Below are 20,429 nucleotides of genomic sequence, written 5' to 3' on the forward strand. Positions count from 1 at the left end.
TTCTTCTAACCTTATCTCATAAATCCCCCACTGGAGTATCTTAACAATAATAATCTAAAAAAATTAGTTCTTAGAAAATGCATTTACTCAAATGTTATAGAAAGAACCATAGTTACAAAACATTTTTCAAAAAAACAAAGATACAGTCTCTCACAAATCATGTGGGGTCCATGAGAACAAGAATGGTCATGAACTTAAAGCATAATGGCAGCAAGACACATATTTAGAGAACACATATGGCTGCCACAATTCACAATTCAGAAATTGCAGGACCTGTGTTCCTTCAAAGTCTTGGTTATACTATTAATGATAGATTAGTTGCTATTCAGGTAGGCTGGCTTCTCAAAGTATGAACTGATCCAGCTGGATAGCTCAATCTAATGCTAGGCTGAGGTATATGGAACAGTTTGCTCACTCTTTGATATGGTTCATTGCTGGGAGTGGTTCTTCACTAAGACAAGAAGCTAGGCTGCTGGGCACACCTACTTCCAGGATGGGCTGGACAGATCCTTCTGCTATTGATTTGCTGTTGCTAGACTGAACCAGGATTACCATTTTGCCCCTGAGCTAATGCCTTCAGGCAGGTTTCTTAGCTTCTGGGCTTTGGACAAGGTATGACACCTCCAATAGATGAGTCTATATACTGGGCTCCCTACTTTTGTTATTCCATGAGTAGCTTTACCACCTTCAACTTTCCATTTAGCCGACCATTCAAGTATTCTCTTAAATTGTAGTCTTACAATTCACTTTTCAACAACCTTTGACTTAGAATTGGCATTTACTCCCTTAGAATCTTTGATATTTTTCATCTTTAGGCAGGAGGTTAGAGAAGTCTATCCTCTGTTATTAAATAATACATTCAATTACAAGGTAGACTTGCTCAGTTTTGAACTCTGATTTTACTTATGAGAAGTCAACTTACTTTCAAGATGCCATTGTGTTTTACATAGATAAGTGAATGGGGAATAGAAGTTATCTATGCACTGGGGTAAGTTCATTACCTGCCTACCTCTTCAAATAGAACTCAACTCTTCACAATTTTAGACCTTCTTAAGGCACTGAATGTTTCTTTCATATCTGAAAGGCTTTCCCTTTCTGTTTCAATGTTCTGTCTTTTGCCAGCTTCCAACATTTAGCTTTGCTGAAATGTAAATAGGACATAATATTCCATTATACAAAAAGCCACAAAATCTCAGTGGTGGAAATTAATTCCAAGGCGATCTAAATCAATGATGTCAAACAAAAATAGAAACACAATCACTAAATCACACATAAAGGTACTTGCAGGTCATATTTTGACTTAGAAAACCACATATTAACACTAAGTGTTTTATTGTTATATAATATCTAATAAACATTCAGTAATGTTAATAATATAAAAGTTATATAACAATAACTATTTCCTAGTAACATTTTAATCTGGTTCAGAGCACAGTCACAAATGGTTCTGATCTAGGAATGTTGCCATGGCAAAGCTGCCCAGGAGTGTCATATCTTACATCTCTGATATACACTAAAATGTGCCCTTACAACATATGCAACAAATATTCATACAATCTTGGATCCCAAATTCCTAGTGATGGGCAGGTCACTACCTCTAGGCCACTCTTATTTCAGCTTTTGGATATCTCTAATTATTAACAAAATCCCCCCCCCCAATTTTTTATATATAAAATACAAATCTATGACTTTTGCTTTTTGCTCCTAACAATCTCAATCCCTCTTCCACATGACAGGTATTTTCCTGATAACTATCACACACCCTCCAAGTATTCCTATCTCCATGCTAAATATCATGCTTAATGACATGTAGAGGTTGATAGAGTAGTCCTGGTCCTAGAGCTTATCTTCAGTCTCCCAAAACTTTCAGTCACATCACACATTCCATTCCTGTCTCATTTTACCCAAATCTCATTATCTTTTCCACCATTCATACCTTTTTCCTAATGTGAAATTGAGGAAAGTAAAGAAATGGAAAAACTGGGAGAACAATGTGAAGAAAATCCATATATTGAAAGATCCAGTATTTTATATGAAAATTTGGTAGCTCCAGTAGAAAATGTCGGTAAGCTTTCCTATCTGAAGCAGTGTTCTGTCTCATGGAGGAAAATGAAATCATCCCTAATAAAGAAATATACTTTTTATCAAGACAATCTCAATTATATTAATTTGACAATATTCATATAACTTTTTAAAGTATGTTCATATGTAGGGCCCCATATTTATCCTCATATTTCTGTACTATTATCCTCATTTTGCACATAAAAAATGAGCTACATCAAGATTAAGTTATTTGATTAATTTATTTAGTTGTTAACATAGCTGTCAAAGTCAGGGACAGGGAATATAACTTTAGTCTCTCGATTCCAAACCTTGTGTGTATGTTTGCTTTCTATGTAATTCCAAGTAAGCAGAAATCCCCCCCCCAAAAAAAAAATGTTTAAGGGATGCTTGTAAACAAAATTTCTCCTCCACTTACAAGAAAAAAATTAGAATCATATTTCTGAAGATTTGTTCCAACCACTTACTTCATTTTATAAATGCAGAAAAGGAAGCTCACCTTTCCTGCATCATTATACATATCTCCCCTTCATATACTCTTTGATCCAGCCAAACTGGTCTTTTTTACTATTCCTCACACATAATATTCTCCTTCCCACCTCATCAACTTTGCATAGACTAAGAAGCATTACTTCTTTATCTTCACCTCTTAGAATTTCCTTCAGAGCAAAGTTCAGACTTTACCTCTTATATTAGCCTTTTCTGAGCTTGTAAAATGCTAACAACTATTCCACAAAATTACCTTGTTTTTATATATTTTGTCTTTCTTATAGAGGATAAGCCCTTTAATGACAGGGACTGTTTCATGTTTGTCTTTATAGCTCTAGTACCTAGCAAGCACAGGGCTTAGTTCAGAGGAGGCACTTTACTGATGCTGAGTAGTCCAATGTTCTTTTCACTATACCAAATTAGCTTTCTGTCAGAATCTAGAAATCTCCTTTGATCTTCTCTTCTCTCCAGGTTAAGAAGATTAATTTGTTTTATCCTTCTTTTTTTCCATACGTGATGATATGATAAATTCAAAGTTAGAAGATCCCTCGAGAAGTCACCTGGCCCAACTTCTCATTTTCCAGATGGGGAAATAAACTTAGGATGACTAAATTGCTCTAGCAAAGTCACAGAAATAATAGGTAGAAAAACTGGTATTTAAATGCAAGTCTTGTGCTTTTCCAAGTCCACATACCTTTTATTATTCCATGCTTAATTTCTTCCAATCCCCTCATTTTATAGATAAAGAAACTGAAACTTAGAGATTAGAGTGTTTTACCCAAAGTCACAAAATAAATAAGGGGCAGAGTCAGGATTTGAACCAAAAAGTCATCTGATATCAACTCTGTTTCTTCTTTTACTACCCACACTGACTTCAAAGTGAGAACCAGATGTTTCAGTGAGCTTGTTTTTTTTTATTTCTAGTTGTTAATAAAATTTGAATAAGAGCCATAAAATCCCTTTCTCTACCTGTTGTTTTCTCTATACTTTCTTGTTCTAACCGCAGTTTGAAATCCAGTGTTTCCTGCTTTGTTTATACACCTGCATCCTCAAATATGTCAGGGTAGTCCTCAATAAGAGGATGTTATTTCATTTGTGCTTCCTATAACAGGCTCAAAACTTCCATAACAATAACTGTTACTTTAGATCAAGCCAAAATCTTTGCCATTTGGTTCATTTCAACTCTAGTGCAATCTAAATAACTGCACTATCTGTTTACATGACTCCACTGAAAGGATTTATAAGGGAAGAAGAAGAAAAGGGAAGGGAAAAAATAGAAAATGGAAATTTTGGGGAAAAGTAACCACTATTTCTTCAAATGAGAAAAAATGATCATTTTACATTCTAATTACATCACAGATAATACTGAGAAAGGACTCCCAGATTGCTGAAATTTGAAGTAACGTTTGTTCAAGTCCCTCATTTTATAGATCTGGGCAACTGAGGCCATAAGAGGCAAAATTAATTGTTCAAAGTCACATAAAAAGTTGGTGGCACAGCTAATCTAGAATAACCCAGGTCTCTAATTCCTAATCTGATGCTTGCTCTCCTGCACTACCAGGAGACCTCATGGTGGAGATAAAAAGACAAGTTTTAAGTGACTTTTTTATTACTTGTACTTGTAACATAATTTATTTGCCAATTTCCATATCCACCATGAGTTGTTATATTTCTTATATATTTGTTGGTGGCAAATTCCAAAAGAATTTTTAAAAAGTTAAAAAAAAAAAAGACAACACAAAAGTTAAAAGGCAACATGTGTGAATTGATCCAACCATTCTGGAGAACAATATAGAACTATGCCCAAAGGACTATCAAACTGTGTATACCCTTTGAGTCAGCACTGTCTCTCCTGGGTTTATATCCCAAAGAAATTATAAATTTCTTTGCATGTGCAAAAATGTTTGTAGCAGCCCTTTTATAGTGAAAAGGAACTGGAAACTGAGTGGATGCCCATTAGTTAGAAAATGGCTGAATAAATTATGGTATGTGAATGTAATGGAACATTATTGTTCTGTAAGAAATGACCAGCAGGATGATTTCAGAAACTCCTGTAGAGACTTACATGAGCTGATGTTAAATGAAGTAAATAGAACCAGGAGACCATTGTACATGGCAACAGCAAGATTATACGATGATCAATTCTGATGGAGGTAACTCTTTTCACTAGTGAGGTGTTTCAGGCTAATTCTGACAGACTCGTGATGGAGAGAGCCATCTGCACAATCGTTGAGAATCATTGAGAATTTCACAACATAAGATTTTCATCTTTTTTTATTGTTTGCTTGCTTTTTGTTTCTTTCTCATTTTTTTTCCTTTTTCATCTATTTTTTCTTGTACAGCATGATAATCGTGGAAATATGTATAGAAGAAATGCTCATGTTTAACATATGTTGGATTACTTGCTGTCTGGGGGAGGGATGGGGAGAAAAGAGGGGGAAAAATTTGGAAAGCAAAGTTTTGCAAAGGGTGAATGTTGAAAATTATTTATTCATGAATTTCAAAAATAAAAAGCTAAAAATATAAATATAGAAACAAAAAAGCAACATAATAAATAAATTGCTTTCATAACTCATATATCTGTTGTTACAAATATATCTCCCTTTAAATCTGAAATATGAAGGCATGAAGTAAAAGTCTCAATCCTCTCTTTTTTGGCTATCTCTAATGCCACATTTTCTTTATATGCCAGAATTTTTGAGCATAAGGAGTCCTTTTTAACATTAAAACAATTTAAGCATGCTGACAAAATGAAAAATATATTAACAGTATCTAGTCATTAAGAAAAAAAATACTTGCTAGTAAAAAGCTACTATGGATTCAGTGATGTTTGGAAATTTTTTTTAATCACAACAGCATATAATACATTTGAAAATTGGTGATTATATACATATATATGTATATATGTATACACACACACACACACACACACACACACACACACACATATATATATATATATATATATGAGAGAGAGAGAGAGAGAGAAAGAGAGAGAGAGAGAGAGAGAGAGAGAGGTATATTATTTAGTCTACAAAAAGTGTGTCTGCTTATCTTTAGTCTGTGTCACCTGCATATTTTATAGATGCTAAATAAATGTCTTTCTCCACAGAAATTACTTTTTTTTGTTTACATTTAGTGCTGACTTAGGTATGTACATATTGAGCCAGCCTGCATGTTCTATACTCACCCCAGGATTGTTGTTCAATCACTTTCAGTCATATCCAACTCTTCCTGAGTTTGGGGTGTTTGCAAAAGTACTATAGTGGTTTGCTATTTCCTTCTTCAGCTTGTTTTACAGAGGAAGAAACTGAGGTAAACAATATTAAGTGACTTGCTTAGTAAATGTTTGAGGCCAAATTTAAATTTGGGAAGAGGAGTCTTCCTGACTTCAGACCTGACCCTATCTATTGAACCACTGAGCTACCCACAGATTATGGACTTTTAAAATTTTATCTTTTGTCTCCTAATGTGCCTACTATGAAATATACCAGGAGTTTTTTTTTAAAAAATTGAATTAAAGTACGAATAGTTCATGAATGATTGAATGAATATGATAACGATAATGCTTGCTGTACATGCAGTTTTGTGAACCCTTTGCAATAAATAGACACCTTCCAGGCTGGGAAACCCTAATTGTTCATCTAAAAGACTAGACTTTAGAAAGTAGAAAAGGCAAATGACATATTATTTATAAAAAGATTATCACACCACCTGTATACACTGTGTTTAATAAATGCTTATTTCCTCCCTCTCCATTAATCTCACCAATGTCACAAGCTCTTCCTTACTCTCACCATCCCCAAAGAAATAAGAATTTTCATCCAAGTTCATTTTGCTACTCTAGGTCTTCATGAATGTTAAAAGGAGAATCACTATGAATCAACCTAACTAATCAGTATCTCCTGTAACAAACTGAGTGTCCAAAAGTAACTCTACTGCTTAATATCTTTGTGACCTGGAAACTATCAGAGTTTCCATTTCCTCATTTGTAAAGCAAGGGGGTTGGAAAAGATGATGTCTAAGTTCCCTCCCAAGATACGATCCTCTAGTAACTCATTGCGACATGGATGTAACTCTGGGTTCTCAAAGGCCATATCAACACTTATACAAGCTTGAATAAACCCTGCTAAACTAGAAAGACTTTATGAATCTAATGCTGGGACATTTATCTCACTAGTGAAAGAAAAAGCCTAGCTAAAGTCAGAGAGATTCATTAAAAGGTTGGCTATCATGCACTTATTTATTTTTAATTTCACAGAAACTCACAAAGGTATCTTAACTGATAGAAGGGCTACAATCTGCATTGGATTAAATCATAGCTATTTTGGAGTAAGATGCTTTTAAATTACATTTATTTATACATATGTGAGTCTGATGGTAGATACTGAGTTGAACTTAGGTTTAGAAAAGATCTCACAAAGCATACTTCTCTACAAAGACCCCATATTGTTAAATAATAGCTGACATTTATAAACACCTTAAGATTTATAAAGAATACTGTGAAGTTTGCACTGTAACTATTACCCCCACTTTACAGATAAAAAAATTGAGATAAAGAAGTATGATTTAGAATAAGTAAATATACATCCCTTATGCGGCACATTTGAAAAGCATCATAGAGTTCAAAAAAGCCATTCAATTTTTATGAAGATGCTACTTAACATTATGTAGATATATCTGGAGCTGTTTGGGAATTTATAATCATTTACATACTGTTAGAGATTTTGAAAAAGTATGGCATCCTAAATTAGATTTTAGGTTACTAGAGAGTAAAAAGTACTTTTTCCCTCCTATTTGCCATAGGCAAGTTCCAGTTTAAAAGATATTTAATCAACATTGGTTGAAATAAATCAATATTGGCAATATATATGTGTAACACAGGGACTTAATAACCTTCTTTATGAAATACTTTAAGGATCTATAATTAAATCAACAATCTGAATGTTCTGTCAGGACAAGTCAAAACCTAGCCTCACCTTTGTAAACAATCCTTGAGAGTTGCTTTGGACAAAAAAATTCATAACCCCATGGCTTTCCAAGTTTAGTGAGGTTGGTTTTCAGGTGACAAAAATTAATCACCAGGCCTAAATGAGAAGTCTTTATAGTTAAGTGACATAGTGGATAGAGTGATGGGCCTGGAATCAGGAAGACTCATCCTCTTGAATTCAAATCTGATGTCAGACACTTATTAACTGTGTGAGCCTGGACAAGTCATGTAACCCTATTTGACTTGGGTATGTTATCTGGTCTATTATCCCAGGATTGCTTTTATCACGCTAAGGCAATAGAACAGAATTTTGGTAAGGAAAAAAAATCCCTGCAGAAAATTAATTCCAACTTGCTGCTCCGTCATCTGAATTTACAGCAGTAGAATTTTCATTTCTGAGCCCATGGGATGAGAGATAGCTAGGAATCAATAGTGTTGTGGGTGGCATTTTCCAATATGTCCTCCCCCATTTTCATTCTTGTACCCTATGATAATGTAGTTCATTTTTACTCCACATATTCCTTCTTTGGAGGAAAAAAAACACATTAATAAGAAAAAACTGTTCATTTACAACAGAATGAACTGGAATCACAGTATGATCCACAGATAAATCATATTTTTTTTGTTTGTTTCCTCAAGAAAATATGGAAACTTATGTTCTTCATCTTTATTGACCTTTTAAGTATCCCTTTCAAAGGCTCACTACCACTTTAATCCAAGAACTTTACAGGATCTCAGATTTTTAGTACTAAAATAGATGTTTAAGGATATCTGGGACAAATCTTTCTTCTTGGTTCTGGCCTGACTATAGTTGTCCCAGAATGGTAATGATCTCTCATTCTAGATTACTTTTGATTAATCCTTTATATGGAGTATGCTCAGAAATATAGGATATTGGAGGTTTTCAAAAGTAATTTATAATGTAGTAGCCAGAGTAGGCTTCAACATCAAGACGACTTGTAACTATCTTTGACGTGTACCAGCTATGTTACTCTGGTGTAGCTAGGTGGCGCAGTGGATAAAGTTCCAGAATTAAAATCAAGAAGATTGCTCTAGGTTCAGTTAGGCTAAATACTTTATAGTTTATTTTCCCAGAATTGCCTAGTTATCTTTCATTTCACATCAGGAATATACACTGTGATTCCAGCATATCCACACATCTGTGGTGATAGATTAGGTTGAAATCAAGTAAGATGTATCTAATTAAGGAGTCCAAAACAATATTCTGTGGTATATTGTGTTTGTAATATTTAATGAAAATTTCAGGAAGTCATCCAGGAGAACTATTTCAAATGGCTAATTCTCAGTACAGTGTGTGCTACAGAAGGTCATGGTATAGTAGACAGAAACCAAGTGCTAGGGTCTCACGTTGAATTAGAAAACCACAAATCAATATTATCCATATTGTATTTTTATTTATTTTGTTGAACATTTCCCAGTTAGATTTTATTCTGGTTTGGGTCTCATTCTGGAGGTCTATGTGTTACTGACCTCCAGTATGATACCTCTGCTCAGTGGAGTCAAGAAGTGGTATATTCATATCTTGGCTCAAAGACTGGACTTTAATACAAGGCTTCCTGCATTTAAAGCTAACTGCCTAACCCACTATATAGCATTGAGTCAAGAGATAAATATTAAAAATGGCGTTATTGAAAGTAGATGGTAATATGTATGTAGTTATTAAAATAAATGATAAATATGCTTATTCTTATTGCTATCAGAGTACAACAATCAGATTCTAAATGTAGACTTAATATACTTGTTTTATCATAAAGTCTAACTTTTGCAAAGATTATCTAATTGTATAGCTAATACAATATTTAAGATACATAAGTTGATATTATATTTTTCTCATTTTTTTGTAGATAAGAAACATGAAGAAGAGGAAGGAAAAATGAATAATTTGCCTAAGATCACATCAAAGTTAGTGGCAAAACCAGAATTACAGTGCAAGTGCAGTATGGTACATTTTCCCACTACATTACATTAATTCTACTTGTCTATAATCATATCTCAGATGTTTGTAATTTTAGACTTAAGTATCATAAAAGGTAATATAGTGTCAAGGAAGGAAGGAAGGAAGGGAGAGAGGAAGGGAGGAAAAGAGGAAGCAAGGAAGAAAGTAAGGAAAATAGGGAGGGAGGGAGGATAGGAAGAAATAATGAATCCTACATTTCCCTATGTGACTTTGGGCAAGTCATACCTGTCTGCATCTCAGTTTTTTCATCTATAAAATAATAAGATTGGAGTAAATGGCTTCTATGGTTTCTTCCAACTCCAAATCTATGAATATAAGATTATCCTATAGAAAATGTGAGGTGCTTTTAGGCTGAAAATTCCTTGGGTATTTCCCCATTGCCTCCTTGAGAGCAAGAACTGATTTTGCTTTTTCATTGTATCCTCAACTTAATTTAGTGCCTCAGTAAATACTTATTGATTGATTAATTAATTGAAGAGTGTGATCTTTTTACTTACAATCATTTATTTCCCCTTCAACTCTATAAGATCCTTTGGTTTCTAGTGCTACAAAATGAATATATATGCTACTTCTTAAATTTCTAAAGTTTAAAATTCAATAAAAATAAGTTTTCCCTCCAAAGAAGCATAAAGTAAGGATAAATATATACATATGTACACAGTTAAAGTATGCTATTTGTGCACTGATGTGGCCTATACTTCCTTTTTCCATTTACATTTTTGCTCATTTAAAAAGAGAGACCTTTAATTTAAGTAAACAAATTTCTTTTTGCTGCAGTTTTATTATTTCAACCAAAATGCCAAAGAGTATATATAAACAACTGGGACTTTGATTTCCAGTGGACCATCTTATTTAATTTTATGCATGAAGCTGGGCTAAAGTCAAAATACAAAACTTATGTTTATTTATTTAATCTTATAAATTGCTTTACATTGTTAATAATCTTAAGAAATGTTTGAGTATTATTATTATCATTTGATGAGAATGTAAAAATCAATTCAGAATGCTTCTTTAGGTGAACTTTCTCATGAAGAAATCAGCAAAGGAAGCCATCACTGAGAGTCTGAAAGGTCAACTAAAAACTAACTTCCAAAAAGAAATAATTTTATCCCATAAATCACTGAGAAGATGTGAATGACCAATAATGTGTACAATGATGAATAGCACACTCTACCTATAAGGGTAAGTAATGACAACATTTCACTCTAGTGATTATTCCCATAGGCTCTAAAAGCCTTAGTGATATTGCAGCTGTCTAATTAATTCCAGATTCACTATGCTGCTATTGTTATTATTGAGCAATGTGTGCTCTAGTCACTTAGAAAAACAAGAAAGTATGAATCCAGATAGATCTAAGTTAGGCAGGATATCATACCCTGTGGTCTTGATTTTTATTTGGGGTGGGGGATAAGAGTAGGAGGGGGTATTAAGAAGTAGGATGTCATAGATGGGATTCCTCTTCAGGTACAGATTGAATGAGATGACTTCTGAGGTTCTGGCTGGCTATGAGAATCTGTGAATACTGGGCAGTATCCTCTGAGTTTGCCTAGAGAGATATTTGTCTATTCTCATCAGAACAATACAAACAATTAATAACTCTGGCAGCTCTGGGCTTGGTGACTCTATCCCAAATTTTATAGGCCAATACTAATGTTAAGAATCATATGATCCTAGACAAAGCTAGAAAGAATCTTAGATCATCTAGCCTGATCCCCTCATTTTACAAATAAAAAAAAACAGAAAAGAATATATTTAACCAGATTTTTATAAAATATCTGTATACATTTTTTGTTTAGAAAATAATAATGATTTAAATTTATATATCACTTTAATATTTTGGTCTTAGATCTAGATCTGCTCTAGCTCTTAGAAATCATATAGTCCAATTCATTAATTTTATATAAGTTCATAGAGGTCAACTGACTTTTGCATGGTCACATAGATAGAAGGGCAAGGATCTGAACATAAGTCCTTTGACACCAGATCCAGTGTCCCTTAAACTATAACACATGAAATCCTTTCATCAAAACAAGTCCTACACTAAACAAGTGAAACAAGTTTTGTACCCCCAATTTATTGATAAAGAAATTGAGACTAAGGAGCAGAGCTAAGATGGCAGAATAAAAACAGGGACTTGCTGAGCTCTTCCCCAAACCATTCCCAATCTCTTTAAATAATGACTCTAAATAAAAAAAGATCGAATGGAACAATTCCCAGCTAAATATAACTTAGAAAGTCAGAAGGAAAAATCTGTAGCACTAGGTTTGGAGTCCAATGGACAGTCCTGACACAGACCAGGTTATGCCATTGCAGTCCTGGTGAGGAGAGATTGAGGGAAGGGTGGTATCATTAAAGCAGGAACAGCTTAGGGGCCTCTGAATTAGAGTCAGTACTGCAGGTTTCTAGACCTCTCAGCCCAAAGACAGGAAAGATGACTTGGAAGATCAGCAAAAAAGGTTGGTTTCAAATAGGGTGAGAGGGCCTTGGGAATCCAGGAGACCAGAAGCAGGCAGCAGTTGATAGGGGGAGCTTCCAGAGACCTCAGCCCACAGAAAGTCTCTTTACTAGCACTGAGGAAAGACTTTGTTGCTTTAGAACTTACAGTCACAGTGCAGCACTCCTCACCATTCCAAAGCAGAAAAGAGTGCTTGTGGTCAGGTCCCTAGAAGCATCTCTGAAAAGAGCTATACAAAAACCCTGAATCTTGAAACAGTACACCCTTCACCCTGGAAACAGAATCCTACTTTAACAAAGAATTCAAAGCTAAATAAGCTGGGGAAATAAGCAAACAACAGAAAAAGATTCTGACCATAGAAAGTTACTATGTTGACAAGAAAAATCAAAATACACATCAAAAGAAGACAACACAGTCAAATCTTCTACACCCAAAGCTTCTGAGAGAAAAAAAAAAGGAATTGAGACTAAGAAATATCAGATGTCTTAGCAATAGTCTCATAACTTTGACTTAATGCCAGATTTGAGACTAAAACTAGTTTATTTCTCTATGATATACTATGTAATTTGGAGTAATAGCAGATCTGTAGAAACCCATCAGACTCGTCTAAAGTGACTGAAGTATGATCCAAAATTTGTAAGAAGACCAGAAGTTCCCTGAGGATGGGGACAACATCTTAACTAAAGTCTTGCTAACAATGGCTCTGCACATAGATGTTTAATAAATATCTATTAAATGAAAGAATGAAGTGAAAGTTGTATTATTTCATTGCTAAAACCTTTCTGACTACTTGGTCCTTGGAGTTAGAACCTTGGAATTAGAATCAGTATGGAAAAAGTAGCACAGTTAAGAACACATATTCTCATTTCAATACTCTATCTAACTGACTTTCAGAAAAAGAAATGGGGAATCAGCATTATAAACCTATTCCTGGGAGTCATCTAATTGATATGGTGTTATTACAACAAAGTTTTGATATTGAATAATTTTCTTTGGCAAAGTATAAAATCCCATTTTATGAAGCTTATTATAGCTTGGACTATTTATCTTTTCCTTCCTAAACCCCAAATTGCCTTAAATACTTTAATTGTTCTCTTTAATTTTGATACATATACACATACACAAACACACACACATATGACTTCCTTATTATCTAGAGACAGAGAGAGAAAGAGAGATAGGAAGGATATCAGTCTGGGAATTGTATTTGCAAGGACAAAAAATTGTGCAGGAAATAGATCTGATCATAAAGTAAAATCCATGTTTCTATACCAGGATATAAGTGGGAGGTGTTAAGGGGGGAAAGGGTGGCGAAGTTCTAATAATAGGACATTATTAGCTTTGGATAAAGGGCTGAAGGGCTTCATTGATGTTCATTAAGATTTTCTAATTAGAGAGTGAATAACTGCTGTTCAATGGGAAGTGAAGTGGGGGGTGTTGAAAACAAACATAGATCTGTGTGAACTCTTCACTCGTCTTATGTTTTGATATGGGGGATGGTAGGAACTTTAAAACTTGTCATTAATAAGCCTTAATGGGTTCAGTGAAAATATTACACTGGTCTCCTCCCTTGTCTTCTTGGAAAATATTCAAAGGAAGAAAGGCCAGAGAAGACAAAAATGAAAGAAGATAGGATGTCTGATTTTGCAGGAATCTGAGACACACAGACTTTTAAAATGTCTTTTAAAAAGACATTTAGAATATATATTCCTGGTCAAAGTCTGCCCAGGTAGCTGTTTCAGGGTCTAATGAAAGGAGAAGGTTTCCATAAAAATAGCTAAACTCATAGCATTTTAGGACTGGAAGGAGTGTTTATTATAGTAAACATTGGGTTGGAGACTGGGTAGTCCAGTAAATGGATAGGTTTTAAAATGTTCTCTGGGAGCCTGATTTTCAACACACACTACTGTGTTTGTAAATTGATAGTTTTGAGGCAGCCTAGGTGTTTCAGTGTCTTTGTTTCAATGTTCCTATTTTGAGTTGCCTTTTAATCATCCCCTACTATGATGTCAGCTGGCCTGGGAGGGAAACAATACAACTGATCCAGGATTCTTAATGCCATGGTTATGTGATTTATTGCTACACTTTGCTTAGTCAGCTGAGCAAAAATTTAAAGAAAATTTGATCACAAGACCTAAGCCATCAGCTTTTTAGTAAGGCAGTGGCAAAGTAAATAGAGTGGGATGCTGAAGGCAGTGCAAAGCTTGAGCTCTGTGTACATTTGTATGAGTATATGTGTGTAAGAAAAAAAGCCATCGGGGAGTCAGATGCTCTAGAGCATGCTCAGTAGTGTTCTGGGCTCCCTGAACAGGCTGGCTAGTCAGTGAGGTGGATTAATTAGAAGTGATGGAAGAGAAAAGCATGATTAAAACTGACACAGATCCAAGTCTCTGAAAGGACCTCTAGCAAATGATTTCTTTCCTGGAGGCTAAATTCAAGGAGCAATCTCCTACCTCTCAGTTTGTTGTTGTTTTTATTAATATATAAACAAAACCTCCAAATAGGTTATGTAGAAGCACGTATGTGTTCTAATTCCCATCTGTAAAACATTTATACATTAGACACTAGTCCAGAAAGCATGTTCAGCATTAAGCTTTTGAAGCAATAACGGGATTCTAAATAACTATCATCCCTATTCCACCTCCCAATTATGAGAACTGGATCTGGGACCCTGACAAAATAAGGCAATTGATGCTCAGACTGATTCTTGTACCTAAAAGCAGTGAAGTATGTTTACACATTCACAAGCGCATGCAGGCACGCATACACACGGTTGTCTGGCCCTCGAGTTGCTTTTGCTTGTCAATGGGAGATACAGCTTCTATGTGACTGGGGTTTGGGGGCTTGGGGAGGGGGTTCCTGTCAAGACATCGGTACTCACCTCTCAATCTCGGCCACGCCCACTTGAGTGAAGTGGGATCTTCTCTTCTAACGCACAGCAGGCTCCCCGGGGCATTCCTGCTCTAGCACCGTACAGAAGCAGCCTCCTTCCGACTTCGGACCCCAACCAGCCCCCTGCTTCTGAGCATGCCCAGCGCATATAAGAGTTGCACTGTTCAGACTCCACTTCTCCAGGTTTTAGCTGTGACTAAAAGGGAACAGAGAGAAGGAGATGCTAGACAGAGCTTCAAAGAGGAAAGCTGCTTCTGAAAAGGGCAAGGATGGGGAGGGGAGGGAGGAAGGGAGGAGAGAGAAGGAGAGAGGGAGGAAGAGGGAGAAGGGAGGGGAGAGAGAGAGAGAGAGAGAGAGAGAGAGAGAGAGAGAGAGAGAGAGAGAGAGAGAGAGAGAGAGAGAGAGAGAGAGAGAGAAGGGAGGAGGGGAAGAATGAGAAATGAGATGGCAAGGGCTGTAAATGGGAAGAGCTACAATGCTACCGATATTTATCAAGCTCCACCTATGTTCTTCTCCACTGGGGAGGTTTCCTCTGAGCAGGGTGATTAACATGCATCCCAGGCATCCCAAGTCGCTTCTGTTTGCAGGAAGATTGGCCATGCAACAGGAGGAGAGAGAGAAGGAAATGGGAGAAATGGGGCATTTTCCCTCACGCAAGGAGACAAGATCCCTTAGGGATTTTGTCGTGGCTGGGGGTGGATCGGAGCCAGTGTCCATTCCTTGGACTGTTGGCTCTGTGGGTGGCAAGAGCAACTTTTACTCCCGTAGCTTTGGGCATATGGGTTTAGTTTATCCATTCCAAATCATAAAGGGGAGGGAAGAAGGATTGCTTGCTTTTCTCTTCCCCAATCTCAATTTCTCTCTCTCTCTCTCTCTCTCTCTCTCTCTCTCTCTCTCTCTCTCTCTCTCTCTCTCTCTCTCTCTCCCCCCCTTCTCCTTCTCCCTCCCTCTCTCTTCCTCTCCTCTCTCCTCTCTCCTCTCCTCTCCTCCCTCCTCTCTCCTTTCTATCCCTTTCTCCCTCACTCTTCCCTCTCATTCTTTTGAGAATCACAAACTCCCCTCAAATCAAGACCTTTGGGAAGTGGAAGCTATTATCACGTAGTTTGTTTCACTCTCAAGTCTCTCTAGACATCTAGTTGGGCACACCCTGGAAGACCTGGGAAAGAGAAAATAGAAATAAACAGTTTTCTCTCTACAGGTCTCCCTCCACTGCCCTCCTTCAGCCCTGTTTCTGAAAAGGACTAAAGCACATACTTAAGGTTGACGCGAACCAGGCTCGGTGAATTCAATCACTTACAGACCTTACCTCACTCACAAAGACCTTCCATGACGGTCCTTTCCCTGACAGCCACAGCACTCCAGCTACCTTCCCCACACAGACGTGTAGTCCGCTGTCCAGAGGGACTTGCGTTCATTTTCAACCATGGTATACTCGCATCCTTATGTCCAGGTCTTAGCGTTTTCAGTCTGCCAAGCTAAGCTGTCAACCTGTAGGCAGTCTGAGGGCAGAGGGAGTGGAACAGATACATCAGGCGCCCCCGTGCTTAACAACCATTCACATATCCAGATGGATTGGTGCAATGGGGGAGGTAGAACTTTCCCCCAGCTGGGTGCACACCATGCAAATGGCTGAATTGCTTTCCTCCACTCTTTGACGACTGTGTGATGCACTTGGGGTCAGATGTTTAGATTAAAGGGGGCTGGGAATTCCTTTGTTTAATTCCACCTACTTACTGTACACACAGCAGTGAGAAGCCTGCATGCATTTCACTTCCAAGGCTTCACACACACCCACTCACCCATCTATCCTCTTTATGCTCTTTTGTTCCATTTAACACTCTCTGGACACAATGACATTGTTTCTGGAGGTTTTCGAGGCTGAACATTGAAGATTTGTTCTTATACTATATGCTACATGGGAACTGCATGATATTTAAATTCAGTTTTCATGAAAGCTTTCAAGTAATGGAGAAGTAGCAAAGTGGCATGGTAATCCAGTCAACTGGATTCAGAGAACCTGGGTTCAGATTTAACCTCTGCCTTTACTACCCAGGTGACATTGGCCAGTTAAGTCATCTCTCTGGATCTCAGTTTCTTCATCTGCAAAATTTGAGGGTTGAACTAGATCAGGGTTTCTTAAACTTTTTCTACTCTTCAATCCTTTTTGCCCAATGAATTTTTGCACATAGGTATATAAAATATAGTATACATATCAAACATTTACAAATAATAAACCATGAAGAAATTTATTTTAAAACAATTCTTTGGTATAAATATAATTTTACCATTTATTAAAGATGAAAGCAAATTTGCATACTAATAGGGTAAATGCATTTGTTTATTTCTTACATAAAGAATTAAATCTTGATGAAATATTTGATACCTTTTCAAAGCTGTTGCCAAATTTTTCAGACTCCCACATTTAGTTATGAGATTCCATATGAGGTTGAGACTATAGTTTAATAAACTTTGGACTAAATGATCTCTAATGTCTTTGAGTTCTAAATGAGAGATCCTGAAAAATATAGGAAAATAAATGCGATCTCAAGCAATATTATTTTGGAATTCTTAGACAGATGATATGCCTAATAGAAATTTATTAATTATCTTGTTATAGGACCTGGAAAAAAATTTAAGTATTCAAGAGTCAGCATGAGATAATATGTAGTACAATCTACTCGGGAGCCAGAAATCTTATTAGGTGTGTGACCCTGGGCAAGACACTCACTACTCTCAGTTTCAGTTTCTTTATATATAAAATGAGGATAATGATACTGGTATAGCATTTATATAGTTGTTATGAGGATCAAATGATTTAGTGAATATAAAGGACTTTCATAAACTTTAAGGTGATATAACATCATGAACATCATCATTTTTGAAAAAGATGTTTTATAATATGAAACTTCCAGAACTACTAACATTTTGAATAAAGAGGAGCTCAAAACTACAAAAGGGCGTCTATAATAGTTAGTACCCTTCTATCAAGAAACCAAAGAATGAGCTTCCTGAAAAAGTTGCAATTCAGAAGGATGTTGGATCCACTCTAATACCTTGTTGTTATAGAGTACAGCTGCTTCCTGCAGGGATTCTATATCAATCAAAACTGGAGCACATTTGATGACTGTTATTCTTGATCATTTTTGTGGTTTACTAATGATTGTTTTCCCATAGTCACAGTAAAACATCTCTTGATTCTTTGGGTACATGTGTGTATGACTGAGTTTGTATTCATTTGCCATTCATAAATTTTTTTTCAGTCAATTATCTCCCAAGCTTGCCCAAGTTCAGTACTCTCTTCAGAACAGCTTCATCCCATAAAAAAAAGCTGAGGTTTATAAATTTAGATCTTTAGTCATCTTTCTATGCAGAAAGTCAACCAGTAACACAGATAAGCCTGAGATCTACAAGTCCCAAATGGGTCCATGAATAGATTTTAGGAAATCTATGAATACAGATCAGAAAAATTACATCTTTGATTTCTTTTGGAAGTTCTAAGTATGTTTTTTTATGTATTTAAAAACTTTATAACAAGGGAACCACAAAATTTATCAGACTGCCAAAGAAGTCCATAATACAAAAAAACACTCAGGAATTTTAGATGTAGATAACATATATATATATATAAAATATAAAAACCTCACATGTAATGTCCAGGCTAGCTTTCTGGAGGTCCTCTAGACAGGCCTTGGTCTCAAGAAGCAGTATAGTCACCACAAGGAGGGTCAGGAATAGAATCTAAAGTCTTTATTGTTTCTTTCACAGTCTGTTCACTCTGTGTCCCCAGTTCCCTCAGCCCTTAAATACCCTATTACAATTACATCATTACAGCACACTGAGTATGTGTGAACTAGAGAATCATTTAATCACCATGCTAAGTACTAAGTATATGTAAAGTAGAGAACCATTATCTCATCAATTCCACTGAGTTAACACCTTGTTGTAAGAATCCTTGTTTCCAAATCACTATTGATCAGAGAAATGCAAATTAAGACAACTCTGAGATACCACTACACACCTGTCAGATTGGCTAAGATGACAGGAAAATGATGAATGTTTGAGGGGATGCGGGAAAACTGGGACACTGATGCATTGTTGGTGGAGTTGTGAACGAATCCAACCATTCTGGAGAGCAATCTGGAATTATGCCCAAAAATTATCAAATTGTGCATACCCTTTGATCCAGCAGTGTTTCTATTGGGCTTATATCCCAAAGAAATACTAAAGAAGGGAAAGGGACCTGTATGTGCCAAAATGTTTGTGGCAGCCCTGTTTGTAGTGGCTAGAAACTGGAAATTGAATGGATGCCCATCAATTGGAGAATGGCTGGGTAAGTTGTGGTATATGAATGTTATGGAATATTATTGTTCTGTAAGAAATGACCAGCAGGATGAATACAGAGAGGCTTGGAGAGACTTACATGAACTGATGCTAAGTGAAATAAGCAGAACCAGGAGATCACTTTACACTTCGACAACGATACTGTATGAGGATGTATTCTGATGGAAGTGGATTTCTTTGACAAAGACTCAATTTCAATTGATAAATGATGGACAGAAGCAGCTACACCCAAAGAAAGAACACTGGGAAACGAATGTGAACTATTTGCATTTTTGTTTTTCTTTCCGAGTTGTTTTTACCTTCTGAATCCAATCCCTGTGCTCCCATGTGCTCGGTTCTGCACACATATATTGTATCTAGGATATACTGCAACATATCTGACATATATAGGACTGCTTGCCATCTAGGGGAGGGGGTGGAGGGAGGGAGGGGAAAAATCGGAATAGAAGCGAATGCAAGGGATAATGTTGTAAAACCCTGGCACGGATTCTGTCAATATAAAGTTATTATAAAATAAAATAAAATATAAAAATAAAAAAAAAAAAAGAATCCTTGTTTCAAGTATACTTCTCCAGAGTTCTGGCCATCTACACTCAGATATCTATAGTCAAAGTAAAGATTCATTGAATTTTTTTTTTTTGTGGAAGAAGTGGAGAAGTGATTGACTTGCTTTAAACTTTGATTCTTTCTTTTCTAAACCTATGTTCATACCATTAAACATTTCTGGGGAGGGTGGAAGAAGGGAGTAAAAGGAAAGGGGATCAGGATATTTCTTTTTTCTCACTGTCACTTCAAGACTCTTCCCCTCCTTGCACTGTTCAATGACCTCTCCTTCTTTGAGGTTCATTCAATCCATACTTACCACTTAATCAAAATGTTTGGTTGTTGTTATCTACAGAAACCTAGATACTTTCTTTATTTTCTTTTTTTTTTTAATGGATTCAATCATTTTATTAGCCACTCAATGTCAGTTATCATTTTTACATAATACCTAGTTTTTATCTCAAAGGGATCTAATTTAGTACATCATGTTAATAGTAAAAACAAGCCAGAGAATATGGCTAAATCTTAACCAACCTAGCATTTTCTATATCCTCTGGACAAGGTAAGCTAGAATTCAATCACTTTATACACATTTAGAATAGTGTTTCAAAATTTAAAAAACAAAACAAAAAATTAGGAAGTTGATACAATTTTAAGCAGGGGGAAATGAAGATTTATTT

General features: G+C 36.0%; 1 protein-coding gene across 2 annotated transcripts in view; it reads right to left on the bottom strand.

The window, feature by feature from the left end:
- Window positions 1-20,429, bottom strand: part of KBTBD11 (kelch repeat and BTB domain containing 11) — a 47,543-nt gene that overhangs the window by 14,881 nt on the left and 12,233 nt on the right. The window contains exons 2-3 of one of the 2 annotated variants that reach the window (XM_051976000.1): window positions 16,172-16,364; window positions 14,855-15,061 (exon numbers count right to left, since the gene is read on the bottom strand). The gene's annotated coding sequence lies outside the window, so the exon portion shown is untranslated. Of the gene's footprint in view, window positions 1-14,854; window positions 15,062-16,171; window positions 16,669-20,429 lie in introns of those variants that run through there. The other variant, XM_051975998.1, reaches the window with a different exon arrangement.

Source organism: Antechinus flavipes, chromosome 2 (genome assembly GCF_016432865.1).
Source record: "Antechinus flavipes isolate AdamAnt ecotype Samford, QLD, Australia chromosome 2, AdamAnt_v2, whole genome shotgun sequence".
Classification (NCBI taxonomy): domain Eukaryota; kingdom Metazoa; phylum Chordata; class Mammalia; order Dasyuromorphia; family Dasyuridae; genus Antechinus; species Antechinus flavipes.